The sequence below is a fragment of the Mytilus edulis genome, chromosome 1 (genome assembly GCF_963676685.1).
Source record: "Mytilus edulis chromosome 1, xbMytEdul2.2, whole genome shotgun sequence".
Lineage (NCBI taxonomy): Eukaryota > Metazoa > Mollusca > Bivalvia > Mytilida > Mytilidae > Mytilus > Mytilus edulis.
In genome coordinates, this window is record NC_092344.1 from 22,515,729 (window position 1) to 22,527,565 (window position 11,837).

Here is an 11,837-nt window from a genome sequence, read left to right on the forward strand (position 1 = left end):
AAAGATCGGAATTGTATATAATGATTTGGCAGTTACCAGTAAGAAAAATGTAACAGACACTTTTGAGATATGCCATAAAATATCAGCCGCAGATTGTTCCATCGATCTTTTGATTATTAACCCGCCTTAATAAACCTTAATAAGACAATAAGATTTTAATTAGTTCTATTACGATCCAGAAGAATGCAATAATAAAAGACTTCTAAGCTTATTGCGTCATTTCGCTTACGTCTTACGCCACAATGAACCAAACTTAAAATTCTACTTTTGGTATTTGAAGACAAATAATATATAAAATGTGATACTTGACTATCAAAAATAAGCAATCATAAATATGTGAATGAGCCAACCGGTTAAAGGCTTTTTATTGTTAAACTATAGCGACTTTTACTCCTTTTGGAAAATAGAGTTATAACATATATATACTTCCAACCTACATGCAATGTCCATATTGTATTTTAAGCTGGAACATAATGCTCTATCCCCACAAAAAGCCGGTTCAAATCAACTCTCATCACATCAAAATCAAATCAATAATAATAATAAAAAAAATCATCGTAGATACCATGATTAATAAGATTTATTCCTATGAAGAATAAATCCGGTTATCGGAGGAAAGTGGGCTTACGTTTTGGGAGTTGTCCCGCTTTGAACACGTGGTGGAACTTGTTATGTATTATGAGTCACGTTAATTATTTTAACCTTGATAACTGTGACGTCATCATTCTTTCTTTACCACGTACGATACAGCAGAGGGAAGACGCAAAAAATTGGGTTCCGTATGAATTAACTAATGTTTGTTTCAAAAGTTAATAATATTTCTTTGATTTGGTATATGAAATGGATGTCTTTGGTATATGAAATGGATGTCTTTCAAAAAATCTTATTTTACTGAAAAGGTTCGGAAAGTTTGAAAGATAGGAAAAGCACATGGTTTTGATCCAGTATAAAATAGTGTTAAAGATTTTATATCTTTTGTTGTTTCTTCTGTAAAGAGTTTCTAAATATTGCATTGTAAATTTTTAATTGTTGGTTTAATTCAGTGGAAATCATGAATTATATTTCCAAAAATATAAATTTTAACAGACCCGTAATTTCAGATAAAAACTGCGCACATGGTTTTAAAGACACGTGTCGCATGGACGTCTGCGATTTTAAAACTATCGTTATATGAAATGTTTCATCTGCTACACAGCAAACAATTTAAAGAGAAACCAATAATGAATAAATGTATGAAGTTTATAAAATATACATATCTAACATTGTTGGGTTGATGTTTAGACGAGTTGTATAGATATTATAACTTTTCAACGGTCGTTTCACTAATATTATTGTAGTAATTTTTCAGTTTTAAAAACCAAACATCTTATGGAAATCGGGAAAGCAGATCGTATGTCACAAAGGCCCTCTAAAAGTCCTTATAAATGCAGCCAAAGGCAAAGGGTACAGCAGAGGGGCGTACCGACACCGTTGGGAAACAGATCTAGCAATGTCGTTGGACAGCATACTTCCACGCAAGTTTTAGCTACATGTATGATGACTCCAGAACTTAGGAATGAAGTTGTTCAGATTGTCAATGGCAATGCCCTTATTCACTCTCCAGCTACTGTTAGTGTTACATCTCCTGACTCAGTCAATGAAAGGCAACAATCGAATACAGGTATAACACAAAGTTCTAATATTTGCCAATAACTAGTGCAAATGATAATCTATGTTTAAATGTTTCACAAAACTCGGAACAAAATAATTAATGGTGAATATGTAGATTTAGGTATATATTGCTTTAATACAAATTCAGGCACAGAACAGTAGATACAAATGGAAAGCTGATTATCCAAACTAAACTAAGTAAAAAGATTACTGATATTAACACATGGATAGATGCTTTCCTTATTTACATAAGTATTTATGTTGGTGTACATTTAGAAGATGCACCTAACTTAACCGAATACATACATGTTAAAATATTTTGTGTATCCGTGTTTCCAGTGCAAAATTTACAAAATCTCTCATTAGAGGGTATTGTTGGTCTTGCATACCTACCAGTTTCTATTGATAATGAGTGTGCACTTATTCTTAATTTAGTGATAAATAAAAAGTTAACCACAGTTTCCATCTTTTATCTTAGATAGTTCAAATTTAATTTAATTTTGTAGAAATCTACTAGTTTCTGTTTGAAATTACTATTACAATGCTTGTTAAAGGGTATTCCAATATATTTCATTAATTCAGATAATGTATTAGACCACAAATTTTCTCTGTACTAAGTTGATATTTTAATAGGATTGATTGATTGTTGGTTGCTTAATATCCAGTGGCAAATATTTCAGGCATATCTATCAGGACGAATATTTACACAGTGTCTGTAAATTGTGTCATTTTAGGATAATTTAGTTTGTATCAAGCGGATACATTGTTATGACACATGTCTGCAAATTATGTCTTTTTAGAATAACTTAGTTTGTGTCAAGTAGATATTCTGGTAGGACACAGTGTCTGTAAATTGTGTCTTTTTAGGATAATCTAGTTTGTATCAATTAGATCTATTGATAGGACAAAGTGTCTGTAAATTGTGTCTTTTAAGGATAATATAGTTGTATCAAGTAGATACATTGATAAGACACAGTGTCTGTAAATTGTGTCTTTTAAGGATAATATAGTTTGTATCAAGTAGATATGTTGATAGGACAGTGTCTGTAAATTGTGTCTTTTAAGGATAATATAGTTTGTATCAAGTAGATATGTTGATAGGACAGTGTCTGTAAATTGTGTCTTTTAAGGATAATATAGTTTGTATCAAGTAGATATGTTGATAGGACAGTGTCTGTAAATTGTGTCTTTTAAGGATAATATAGTTTGTATCAAGTAGATATGTTGATAGGACTCATTGTCTGTAAATTGTGTCTTTTAAGGATAATATAGTTTGTATCAAGTAGATATGTTGATAGGACACAGTGTCTGTAAATTGTGTCTTTTAAGGATAATATAGTTTGTATCAAGTAGATATGTTGATAGGACAGTGTCTGTAAATTGTGTCTTTTTAGGATAATTTAGTTTGTATCAAGTAGATACATTGATAGGACAGTGTCTGTAAATTGTGTCTTTTAAGGATAATATAGTTTGTATCAAGTAGATACATTGATAGGACAGTGTCTGTAAATTGTGTCTTTTAAGGATAATATAGTTTGTATCAAGTAGATATGTTGATAGGACAGTGTCTGTAAATTGTGTTTTTTATGGATAATTTAGTTTGTATCAAGTAGATATGTAGTTAGGATACAGTGTCTGTAAATTGTGTCTTTTAAGGATAATATAGTTTGTATCAAGTAGATATGTTGATAGGACACAGTGTCTGTAAATTGTGTCTTTTAAGGATAATTTAGTTTGTATCAAGTAGATATGTTGATAGGACACAGTGTCTGTAAATTGTGTCTTTTAAGAATATTTTAGTTTGTATCAAGTAGATACATTGATATGACACAGTGTCTGTAAATGGTGTCTTTTAAGGATAATTTAGTTTGTATCAAGTAGATATGTTGATAGGATACAGTGTGCGTAAATTGTGTCTTTTAAGGATAATTTAGTTTGTATCAAGTAGATACATTTATATGACACAGTGTCTGTAAATTGTGTCTTTTAAGGATATTTTAGTTTGTATCAAGTAGATACATTGATATGACACAGTGTCTGTAAATTGTGTCTTTTAAGGATAATTTAGTTTGTATCAAGTAGATACATTGATAGGACACAGTGTCTGTAAATTATGTCGTTAAAGGATAATTTAGTTTGTATCAAGTAGATACATGGATATGACACAGTGTCTGTAAATTGTGTCTTTTAAGAATATTTTAGTTTGTATCAAGTAGATACATTGATATGACACAGTGTCTGTAAATGGTGTCTTTTAAGGATAATTTAGTTTGTATCAAGTAGATATGTTGATAGGATACAGTGTGTGTAAATTGTGTCTTTTAAGGATAATTTAGTTTGTATCAAGTAGATACATTTATATGACACAGTGTCTGTAAATTGTGTCTTTTAAGGATATTTTAGTTTGTATCAAGTAGATACATTGATATGACACAGTGTCTGTAAATTGTGTCTTTTAAGGATAATTTAGTTTGTATCAAGTAGATACATTGATAGGACACAGTGTCTGTAAATTATGTCGTTAAAGGATAATTTAGTTTGTATCAAGTAGATACATGGATATGACACAGTGTCTGTAAATTATGTCTGATAAGGATAATTTAGTTTGTATCAAGTAGATACATTGATAGGACAAAGTGTCTGTAAATTGTGTCTTTTAAGGATAATTTAGTTTGAATCTAGTAGATACATTGATATGACACAGTGTCTGTAAATTGTGTCGTTTAAGGATAATTTAGTTTGTATCAAGTAGATACATTGATATGACACAGTGTCTGTAAATTATGTCTTTTAAGGATAATTTAGTTTGTATCAAGTAGATACATTGTTAGGAAACAGTGTCTGTAAATTGTGTCTTATGAGGATAATTTAGTTTGCATCAAGTAGATACATTGATAGGACAAAGTGTCTGTAAATTGTGTCTTTTAAGCATAATTTAGTTTGTATCAAGTAGATACAATGATAAGACACAGTGTCTGTAAATTGTGTCGTTTAAGGATAATTTAGTTTGTATCAAGTAGATACATTGATATGACACAGTGTTTGTAAATTATGTCTTTTAAGTATAATTTAGTTTGTATCAAGTAGATACATTGATAGGACACAGTGTCTGTAAATTGTGTATTTTAAGGATAATTTAGTTTGTATCAAGTAGATACATTGATAGGACACAGTGTCTGTAAATTGTGTCTTTTAAGGATAATTTAGTTTGTATCAAGTAGAATACATTGATAGGACACATTGTCTGTAAATTGTGTATTTTAAGGATAATTTAGTTTGTATCAAGTAGATACATTGATAGGACACATTGTCTGTAAATTGTGTATTTTAAGGATAATTTAGTTTGTATCAAGTAGATACATTGATAGGACACAGTGTCTGTAAATTGTGTATTTTAAGGATAATTTAGTTTGTATCAAGTAGATACATTGATATGACACGGTGTGTGTAAATTGTGTATTTTAAGGATAATTTAGTTTGTATCAAGTAGATACATTGATAGGACACAGTGTCTGTAAATTGTTCCTTTTTAGTATTTTTGATTGGTATCAAGTAGATACATCAGAAACATAGTGTACATGTCTAGTGGCTTTCGAAGCGTTCCGTAAATTGTATAATTATGATAATATCATTTGGCCACCACTTTTAGAATCACTTAAGGCCTTTTTATTGCATGCAACTATATTTATTGCTTATATGTCACTTGAAACAAATTAAATGGGTTTATAGGACAGCTAACTGTTATCCGTAAAGAAAGATCACGTTGCAAAATTTTGCTATTATTGTTATCCCATTCTCAAAAACGGATCAATGTTGTCATGGTACATGTATAGAAATAACAGAAACTAAACTAGAATATTGTCTAATTTATTTGTTAAAAATATGAAATGCAAAGACCAAAGGTTAAAGTCCCCTTATTCTCTGACTGGTGACAAGTACCAGTGTTCATGTGTTCTAAGTTTTAAAAGTTTGAATACATGTAGGAATAATGGATTCAGTTTCATTTTGAATCGGAGATATGGTAAAAACCAATAAGCATGAATAAAGCAGCCACAAGAATGTACACCTTTGCCGCTTAGCTATATAAATTATACAATTGGGAGGTTGTTACATAAAATAGCCTGAAATATATAATAAGCCCGATATATTCACATCTGAATGCGTTACTTTATCTCATGTGGGCAATTGTTTTTTTTTCTTATTTCATTACAGGGTAATTTAAATATAAATATATGTGTGTGGTCATTTAAAAGTACGGTCACGGCGGGTGTGTTGTGTCGCTACCGCATTTGTGGCGGTGGTCGAACTCAGTGTCCAATAACTCTTGGCATAGCCACTGAATTCGACCATGTGGCGAAAATAGCGACACAACATCTACAAATATATTATGCTTCTTATAATGGAATTATGTATCCGCTGAGCTTCTGTTTCCCAGGGCCAGCATCCGATATATTTTGGAAGCAATAATGTTAATAAGGATATTATATTGATATATAAGGAAATGACATTATAAGGAATAACAATAAGGTGGAAATAAGGAATAAGAATAATGTGGAAATAAGGAATAAGGAATGGACAATAATGTGGAAATAAGGAATAAGGAATGGACAATAATGTGGAAATAAGGAATAAGGAATGGACTATAAGGTTTAATTATATATACTAGGGACTTGCCAATTATGTTTCTCGGCAGTCCCATTCTTTGTCAAGCCGTGGCCGTACAATTTTGTACTTTTGCCAAATAAAATATTTCTTACTTTATATATTTGTATGTCATTTGGCCCCACGTTGTCTCAGATAATAAGATTTATTCCTATGAAGAATAAATCCGGTTATCGGAGGAAAGTGGGCTTACGTTTTGGGAGTTGTCCCGCTTTGAACACGTGGTGGAACTTGTTATGTATTATGAGTCACGTTAATTATTTTAACCTTGATAACTGTGACGTCATCATTCTTTCTTTACCACGTACGATACAGCAGAGGGAAGACGCAAAAAATTGGGTTCCGTATGAATTAACTAATGTTTGTTTCAAAAGTTACCCACCCACCCACCACTTAGATTAAAGACATACTCTTAAAATGTAGTTGATATACATGTATTAAATGTTATATTATGTTATATCATGTTGTTCGTTTTTCTGCTGTTTTTGTTCTATTTTTCAGGTTGAAATGACTGGTAGCTTATTCCGATTGTAATCCCAATCCTTCGTCACGGCTTCAGACAAAGACCCCGACCATTGTAATCCCAATCCTTCGTCACGGCTTCAGACAAAGACTCCGACCATTTAATGGCGAAAATAGCGACACAACATCTACAAATATATTATGCTTCTTATAATGGAATTATGTATCCGCTGAGCTTCTGTTTCCCAGGGCCAGCATCCGATATATTTTGGAAGCAATAATGTTAATAAGGATATTATATTGATATATAAGGAAATGACATTATAAGGAATAACAATAAGGTGGAAATAAGGAATAAGAATAATGTGGAAATAAGGAATAAGGAATGGACAATAATGTGGAAATAAGGAATAAGGAATGGACAATAATGTGGAAATAAGGAATAAGGAATGGACTATAAGGTTTAATTATATATACTAGGGACTTGCCAATTATGTTTCTCGGCAGTCCCATTCTTTGTCAAGCCGTGGCCGTACAATTTTGTACTTTTGCCAAATAAAATATTTCTTACTTTATATATTTGTATGTCATTTGGCCCCACGTTGTCTCAGATAAACTGTTGTATATATGCCAGACGCGCGTTTCATCTACAAAAGACTCACCAGTGATGCTCGAATAAAAAAACGTTAAAAAGGTCCAAAAAACAAATTCTTAAAGTTTTGCCCAATACAGCTAAAGTAATCTATTCCTGAAGTAGAAAAGCTTTAGAATTTCAAATATTTAAAGTTTTGTAACCAGTTAATTTATAATCATGACCAAATCAATGATAATTCATGTAAACACAAAAGTGCTGACTACTGGACTGCTGATACCTTCATGGAATACAAACTTCATTAGCAGAAATCAAGAGGGAGATAAACACATATAATAATCATTATAATAATACAATTAATCATTTGAAATAAGCCCCCTTCCCTGCATTAAAATTCACAAATTTCTATCAAAGTTTTACATTTGATTTGTAATTACACAGGTACATTTGAATTGCCATTCAAATCTCTGTCTAATTTTTCAATATAATACTTGGTCATGAATTTAACACTTTTATTAGGAAAAATGACAAAAAATTGTCTAAGAATTGTGTAACCTTTTCCCCATAAAACAAGTGAAGTAAATTTGAATTAACAAAGTATCTCAATAATTTAAACATACATTTATTAAAAGATGATAATTCCACTATATCTGGGTATAAATATTTTAAATAAAAAAAAGAACTTAGTATATGAGATAATAAATATAAATAAATTAAACAAACTATACCTTTGAAAGTAACAAACCCGCTGTTCTAGATCATTTTTCTTTGTAATGATTGTTTATGAGGGTGATTGGTTTTATATTTAATTGGAGCCCTACTAAAATGATATAGCTTATCGGAGGTGAATTACAAAAACACATTGCCTATCATTTCTGTCAGTAGGGTTTGGATAGATAATACTTCTATCGTGTGAATCTATCATTTCTAATCTACACTTTTTTAATTGAATACTTGGTTTGAAATTTTTGATAAAGAGTAATTTTGAAATGCCACTGTATATACGGGCCGATAATATAGCATGATGAAAGAAGTCAGAATCGTAACCTGAATTAAAAAAAAATCGTTATAGGTTAATCTCTCTAAAATATTATCAAGTTCAACTTTAAGTATAACAATGTTATGCGTCAAACCTTTGAAGTTGTACATTTGTATGTCAAAACTTTGCCTACATTTTATTTGAAAGAAAAGGTAATAGATTCCTCTCAGATAAAGAAAGGGAAAATACAGCTTCTGAGCAATAACAAAATATATGATAAAAATTGCAAGTTAATTGAAATTCGGTTGTAAAAAATTTAAGGCCAGAAAAAAGAAAAAAAATGATAAATTAAGATGAAAATAGGAGACAAAGATACCAAGGGACGAATAAAACAATACATAAACCAAGACAAAAATAAAAAAATAATCTATTTCTTATTGGTTTTTATCTGTTATCGTATAGTGATGGCGATTTAAAATGAGCATACAGTGTTGTTAGGGGCCGTGTTAAACTTGTATTGGGTTGAGAGGGTTTTTCTGCTCCGTGTTGAAGGCCTAATTTTTGGTACCTCTAAGATGAAGAACAGCATTTAGAGAGCTGTTTCTTTGCTTTTTGTTACCTTAATGCTGTGTATGTACTGATTTTGTATCGTAGATGGATACCCCAATATCCTTTACAATTCTATTAGTCGCGAACAGAACTTGAAAATAACGCCATCGAAAGTGTCTTCAGATTTTTTTTTAATATTGCTAACTACTTTTCAAATAGGGATATGGTAAATGGTTCAATTCCATCGCATTTAATATTCCCTTTCTCCTTTAGTGCATTAGTTGTCGAATCATGAGGAATCAAATACAAATTGAAGCTCACTGTTATATTTTTACTCATGGTTAGTGTTGTGTATTTTGTAATGAAATAGATTTTCGGCTACGTCAATATAAACTTTTAATATAAATGTTTGCTATTTCAACATTTGTACTTGATTGTGTAGATCCAAATATAAATAAAAATCAATATCACCATTGTTTTCGACTAACGATTTTTATTGTTATTATTTGCCTAAAGATTGTTGAGCAGCAGGTATTTTAGGAAATAACCGAAAAACCCTGCTTGACTAATTTGTTTCTATATTTACTAAAGTTAAACAGGGTTTGTGTAATACTTAACAAATAAGCAAACATATTAAGTTCAAATTAAGAACATCTACAACTCAAACCACAAAACTCTACTAGACTGTACGGATATAATCAAAGATTCATCAACACGAACCTAAGTCACAACAAGTACCGCAAATTAAACAGTTAGATAAGACATATCACCTTCTGTTTTGAAATAGATTTTGGGTCTTTTAAATTTATTTTGTCATTTGTTAAAAAATATTTTCTTAGTAAACGTTCATCGTCAAAGACAATGCGACCTATTATTAGTCTATTTTTGGCATGGCATTTTTATACCAAAAAATAAAATGAAAATATAGAAAAACTGCAAAAAAAGATCATTCAAGCTCAAACATTAACAGTTGCTTGAAAAGTCTAAGATGGTTTCACTGCAGTGTTTAGAATGAAATTCAAAACAGTGTAGCTGTGGCCATTGATTGACACATTAAATTCATCCATTGACTGGGACAATTTACGTGAACGTTTGTCTGAAACGACCACTGTTCACGACGTACCTACGATAGATATTTAAACTGTGGGGTCACCAAAGGTTTCTTAACGCCTTTAATTATAAAATAATTCAGGAATAACCTTTATGTTTTGATTTATATAATATATAAAAATTAAAACATCGTGTTATTTCTGATTAATTTTTCGAATTACTTTATTTATGTGTTGAGAACCTTTGGTGACCCCATAGTTTAAGTTTCTTTAAAAAATACATATTGAGCAGTGGTCGTTACATACAAACGTTCACCTAAATTTTCCCAGTCAATGAATGAATTTAATGTGCCAATCAATGGCCACAGCTACACTGTTTTGAATTTCATTCTATTAACAGACAAAGATCAATGGCAATTGAAACTTTTAATATACTCGATACATTAGCACCTGTCTGGTTACGTGATTTTTTTAAATGTAAAAGATTGTAAATATTCTTTTAGATATAGTAATATACTGGAAATTCCACATGGTAATAAAAGTTTTATATTTACAGTTGTTATTCTGTGGAACAGCCTTCCTGACATTTCAAGACTGAAATGGTTTTTTTCTCAATTTAAGGGCCGTATACATCCCTGGAATTGATCAAAATGCTGTTGTTCTGCATGTAGATAAGTTGTTTCAAAGGAGTAGGTCCCGTAAGACCCCTTTTTGGCCCCAAAATATAGCAGTTTTACAAAATTGTTAAAATGTAAAATTTTAGTTATTTATTGGACAGTAGAATGCTTCTGCTTCATAAATATGGGCTGTTTTTGACAATACAATGCACAAATATCGGGTACGAGCACCATTAAGTCAGGTTAAATTACTGAAATCATCACAATTCTAGCATTTTAGTCAAATTTTACACGGTTTCCGTGTAAAACGAAAGTGGCCGCATTCGTGTTCATCCTTAATATTAAAATGTAAGTTGTATTTGATGATAATTCATAACATATTTAAAGGTTGAGGATGAACACGGATGCGGCCACTTTCATTTTTCACAAAAACCATCCGAAAAGTGACATTTTTCGGCATATTTGTTAGATTTTTTCATATTTGAGCTTGAATCGGATCATTTTTAATGCCTAATCAGTTAAAATCTTTCTAATAAACTAATTCAATCAAATGAAATAGACACTTAAGTGTTTAAAAAGTGGTCAAAATCTTCTCCTTGGTCCAAATGTTTGTAATTTACCAAAAATGTTGTATGTATTTTTGTATGTGCTTAATTTTTAGTTGTGCATGAATTTTACTTGTGCTTCAATTTTGTGTTATGCTTCGGTTTTTGGCATGTTTAGATGTGTAGCTTAGTAATGCTTTGCATGTACGTCAATATGCCTGTGTCGTTTCTTTGCATTTGAAAAAAGTAACTGCTGCTCGTTTGCATGTACTGTGATTTAATTCTATGTATATGTTATATTTATATTCGGTAAACAGTTCTCAAGATCTTATGTTTGTATTGCTATATGTGAACTGAGTCAAAATAAAACTTTCGTATTCGTATTCGTATTAGTACCAATTGTGCATCTCGGACCCCATCCGCATTTTTTTCGACAACCAAAACTAGAGTTCAAACTTACGGAATGCCAAATTGGTATGATATTTTAAATAAGATACATTATAAAAAAAAAGTTATATCGAACATCAAGCTAGAATAACCTTCAGCATATCTAATTGAAAAAGGAGAGAAGATTCAAGGGCCATTGAAAATTACAAGATGAAGATGAAACAAATAGCAGTTCACGAAACACTAAATAGAAAATATTAAATGTAACTCGGCTTCTCCGAAAGGGCATATACTTTCGGTTCAATTAGTGACTTCCGATGTGCTTCTCATCTTAAGATAAAATCA

At 30.9% G+C, this 11,837-nt stretch overlaps 1 protein-coding gene and 1 long non-coding RNA gene across 4 annotated transcripts in view; one reads left to right on the forward strand and one right to left on the reverse strand.

Annotated features, from left to right (window-relative positions):
* LOC139527667 (uncharacterized) overlaps positions 1 to 11,837 on the reverse strand; it is a 59,840-nt gene that overhangs the window by 5,581 nt on the left and 42,422 nt on the right. Inside the window, exon 1 of one of the 2 annotated variants that reach the window (XM_071323249.1) lies at positions 8,095 to 8,141. The exons of the other annotated variant lie outside the window; for it this stretch is intronic. The gene's annotated coding sequence lies outside the window, so the exon portion shown is untranslated. Of the gene's footprint in view, positions 1 to 8,094; positions 8,142 to 11,837 lie in introns of those variants that run through there. 2 annotated transcript variants of the gene reach the window in all.
* Positions 578 to 2,108, forward strand: LOC139527664 (uncharacterized). 2 transcript variants are annotated; one of them, XR_011665412.1, is made up of 2 exons: positions 578 to 808; positions 1,338 to 2,108. It is a non-coding gene; the product is annotated as an uncharacterized lncRNA (long non-coding RNA). The 2 variants fall into 2 exon arrangements; XR_011665413.1 differs by having other exon boundaries at positions 578 to 795.